The sequence below is a fragment of the Haemaphysalis longicornis genome, unplaced genomic scaffold (genome assembly GCF_048455015.1).
Source record: "Haemaphysalis longicornis isolate Haplotype H1 unplaced genomic scaffold, Haemaphysalis longicornis Haplotype H1 scaffold_12, whole genome shotgun sequence".
Taxonomy (NCBI): domain Eukaryota; kingdom Metazoa; phylum Arthropoda; class Arachnida; order Ixodida; family Ixodidae; genus Haemaphysalis; species Haemaphysalis longicornis.
The window spans coordinates 110,199,793-110,204,516 of NW_027526225.1; the positions used below are offsets into that span (position 1 = coordinate 110,199,793).

A 4,724-nucleotide genomic window follows, 5' to 3' on the forward strand; every position below is an offset into this window, starting at 1 on the left:
CTTCGGTGTAAATAGTGATTAGAGCGAGTGCGAAAATTGTCGTGTTTCATTTTCACGGACTAATGTGTTTTTAAGTGTGTTGTTTCGTTTTTCTGTTCTCGATTCACGTACGTGAGTGTTTTTCTTGCTACCTTTTGGCATAAGCAATTTCGTCTTTTCCTTCTTTGTACATTGTTAAGGTTCTCTAGGAGTGCAAGTTCTTTATACAGTAACCGACTTACCCTACTCTCCGATTTAAATGCCCAAATATATTTGTGTGTAAACAGATGAAACAAGTTAATATTCCGAACTTCGTGTCTCAGAAGTACTGTTTGAGCATGTTAAAGATTAGGTGTTGTGACCGCACAAATGTCCAAGAATGCAAGCTCAGAATGGCAGTACTTCGCTCTGGAGCCTCTTGCAGCATCTTAATACCCTTTTGACCGAACCGTATCGCAGCGCCGTGTAGCTGCACCGGCAGGAAACCAAAGGACAAGAACAGGGATGCGTGCTTGCCGACCGCAATACCCTCTCAAAATCTCAAATCAAACCGACATCCTATATGTAGATGTGGCAGAATACCGCCACCTCGATGCCTTTGCCCTCGCAGTTAACAGCCCGAATGACCCCACTGTTAAGTCCCTAACTGTCCGCACCACCATCCCGGCAGCGCCACAGGAGGCGGCAAATAGCGCTCGCACTAACCACTCGGCCGTCACCCACATAACCCCGGATTCGAAAGCGGCCATTCGAAACTTCGCCCGTGGTTACATAGCGCCTGTGGCGTCCAAACTTATTCAAAATCCCGCGACCTCCCTCGTCTGGACCCCGGCGCACACCGGCTTGGGGGAAATGAGGCAGCAGCACGAGGACTTACTATCCGTGCCGGTGCAAGCATCGTTCCCTACCACGGCGCCAGGTCATCCAGGGATCAATACCACGATATCACTGCGCACTGCCGCCTCGCTCGCCGTCAATACCCTCCTGCCCACCCTGAGCTAACCAACGATCACGAGCGCTTATGGCCCCTCCTGCAGACGCAATTCCCCTCGCCAAATTGTACACTCTGCGGGGACCTAGCCACGCTGGTCCACACCATGTGGGCTTGTCCTCAAGACCCCTTTCCACCCATAGTTAATGAAGAGCAGTGGGAGGGAGCGTTGGGCCGTTCGTACCAAGAGCTCGGGATACTCCTCGTCACCAGTGCTGCCAACGTCGCTGTCGGCCTCAAACCGGCTGCAAACGCTTCCATAAACCAAACTAAGGCTCAATAAAGCCATTCCTCCTCCTCCTCTCAAATCACTTCTTTGATTTTTGATTGTAGGGTTTAACGCGCCGACGCAACGCAAGCGATGAGGCGCGCCGTAGTGGAGGCACTCCGGATTCATTTTCGCCACGTGGGGATCTTTAATGTGCGCTGAAATCTCTTACACACTTCTTTTAGCCTGGCGTTGTTCAAACATTGTTTGCAGCATACCGGTCTCTGCGATGGCACTGATACCATACACATCAAAGAATATTTGAATTGCAGATTATTCAGACAACTCCGCACACAATCAACAGGACGGACGGCTGCATGAACCCTGACTACGCCAAATCTCTTAAAAGATTACTGGGGGCTATATAATTAGGCGTCTTCCAGTGGCCGTTTTCATTGTGAACAAGGGAGCCGTAGCGCTCCCGAAACGTCAATTTGTTTTTGACTTGGTCAGTGACCTGTGTTTCTTGTTTTGTAGTATGCTACCTGACCAGACGGTATGCCGTCCAACCATCGACTTCACTTTTAACTCCGCAACAAAACATTACGATTTGCTAAACTTGCTTCGCTCTTAAAAAAGAAGTAGCTTTTTTTTTCTTGAGGTTAACTGCCTTCCAACCGGTCTAAATTATCTTTTCTATAGACGCCTCGTTATTCAATGAGAATTCTTATAGTCTTTTTCACTGTCCTCTGTTGACTGACCGATCGATCCCCAAAGTGGGTATTTGCCATACCTCAACGAATAACAATAACAATTTGAACAACAACAGCGAGAGCACAAAGGGCGGGGGGAAGGGGGGGGGGGGGCGTTAGTGTCGTAGAAGAGAAAAAAATCGGTCTCGAGCGGGGCTCTTTCAGTCTTGGTTTTCCAACTATCGCAACTGTGTGGCCAGATCCGTTCCTGCCGGCCCTGGCCGAGCCCAGAGCCCACAGCACTTCCCCGTCGCATGGGCGGCCGCTCGGAGACCACTCCTCCATCTAAATTGCCCGGCCGACGCTAGAGTGAGTCCTTTCGTAACCCTTAACTCGCACAGGCTTGGGCGAGGGTTAACCCTGACTACGCAGCGTCTCCAGTTCCGTCCGACGGCCCTCTAGCTCGACGCTGCAGGCATGACTAGAGTGCCGTCCGATGACATTCGAATACAGTTAACTTCCCGTTAAGACGAACTCGAAGGGACAATGACGGTTTTTGTTCACCTTATCAGAAGTTCGTCTTATCAGAAGCCCTCCCAAATAAAAGTATCGGCAATCCGCCCAGGCGCATCCAAATGTCTTGCTTCGAAGCGGTGAAAGAAGTAGGCTTAGAATGGAGGAAAGGGACAAAAAAGCATTTGAGTGCGGAACTTGACAGAAGACTGCTTCAAGTGCTATTGACTGGTTTTATCCAATTCAGGCGGCGACGGAAAGCGTACACCCGCTACCTAAAGGGTGAACGCTGCAGAGACAGAGGGAACTCCCCGCTTTCTCGGCGGTGACGCGGTGGGACCCGCGACGCAAACCGATATGAACTCACATGCTCCCGCTGAGAAACGGCATTGGTCAGGAGAGCTGCTACGTTCGCAAACAGGTTCTCCCGTCGTGGCTTTTATTTCCTACTTTTTAAATCCTCCTAGTTTTTTCGCCTCTTCAAGAGCAGAACGGCCACAAAATTTGCCCTTCCTCTTTTTTTTTTGCTTTGCCGCTGGCTCCGGCGGTTAAGGTTGGGAGTGTTTTTTTTTTTTTTAAGTGGATATTTTGCCGGCACTGTCTTCTGACTGGCTGTTCAGGTTTAAATTAGAGTAATGAAGCAAGTAATGAAACATGAAATGAAAACAAGTTGTAATGAAACATGAAATGAAGACATTGCACTAGGGGCGAACAAGAGAGAGAGAGAGAGAGAGAGAAAAGAAAATTGGCCGCGTATCTGCTCCTTTCGTTGCAAATGCCGTCAAAAGACGATAGTCTTTATCGGCTTTTGCGAAGTAAATGCCTCCCTTCGCTTTCCCGCTCACCTCTCATGTTGTTCCTCTTGCGTCGCGCTCCTCCCAAGGTAAAGACGCCAAAGGTTTGCTAAAATCATTTCAAATTTCCCGCGTTCCACTGCTCCAAAGCGGGTGTCTCGATGCGAACGCTGCCGTACGGCGAAGACGCGCGTTAATCGAGGCGCCCTACTTCGTGCGTTGCAAGCAGAACGTGGAACCTACCTAGTGGAACCTTGCGTAACTGTTGCCGGTTGATTTCTAAAAATGGCCCCAGAAGCTATAGTGGCGCGGGCGACAGCAGGCGACGGCGGAGTGAATTCTTCTTCTGCAGTTGATGAAGTATTTAATTTCGCAAATTCAAGCATGTTTGATTTTTTTTGTAAAGGAACACTGCAAATATCACTTCTGTATTGATTTGTTGTCTCATATTTGCGTAATGTCTTGTTCTTCTTCAACAATGCTGACAAGTATGAACATTCCACCGGACATAGACGGGTAGATTTAGCTGTGACTATATAAGACTATTGCGCAGGCATTGTTTTGCTTTGGCCGGGTGGCTGAATCGGGTCACAGACAGACAGACGGACAGACAGACGGACAGACAGACAGACATACATACAGACATACAAACAGACCAAAATTTCTGGGTTTAAGTAGCCCAAGAAAGACTATCGTCTTTAAAAGTCTATTGCAACAATAAGGGTGATAAAAGATGCCGGAATGTATTTGTAGCTTACCCTCAACTACACAAATTTCCTGCTTAGAGGTATCTTCGGAACCATGCGGCTGCGACTCCGTCGGCGTCGGTGGTTCAGTATGTTCATGGCACTTAGTCTGCATTCTCTGTGGAAAACTCGCATGGCGGTTCAAAATGCCGAAGAGGATGCTCGCACAGTCCGAGAGTACTTCATTGAAAGCGTTGCTTATATAAGAGAAGTTTATCGAGTCATGCCGGAAGAGCCTGAGTGGTTACCCATTCTGGATGTTCTAGCGCAATTTAAGATGTTTTAAGCCACTCCCTTCAGCCGATTGGTGGCTGGAGCTAGTAATTTGTGCACTGAACAGTGCGTGTTGTGTTGTCGCCAAGCAGGCAATAAAGAAAAAAAAAAGCGTCGGTGGTTCAGTGGTAGAATACTCGCCTGCCACGCGGGTGGCCCGAATTCGATTCCCGGCCGACGCACATGATTCTTTTTTTTCTGCTTTAGAATATATTGCAATTTGCAATGCGTGTGTTTTAACACACGATGCATCGACACCCGCATGACCTTTCCAGGCATGGCGGGGATGGTAGCAAAGCCAGCGCAGCAATTGTGGCGCCATGGAGTGGCTATAAAAGTAAATCAAATAGTCAAACAACAAATAGAAATTACCAATTTTATGGTGCATAAGCACGGAAGAAATATACGCTAATCTGTACAACTTTTTGTGTATTTTCTTGTGTTCGTTTTCTTTTTATCCACGTCTGTTGCACCAAGCTACAATGCCTCTTGTTGGGCACGAATTATAATTAGGGCGACCTTTGGTCG

The 4,724-nt window shown here is 48.2% G+C and overlaps 1 non-coding gene across 1 annotated transcript; it reads left to right on the top strand.

Moving 5' to 3' along the window:
• Positions 1-4,307: 4,307 nt before the first annotated feature.
• Trnag-gcc (transfer RNA glycine (anticodon GCC)) lies at positions 4,308-4,378 on the top strand. Its single transcript has one exon. It is a non-coding gene; the product is annotated as a tRNA-Gly (tRNA).
• The last annotated feature ends 346 nt before the right edge of the window (positions 4,379-4,724 follow it).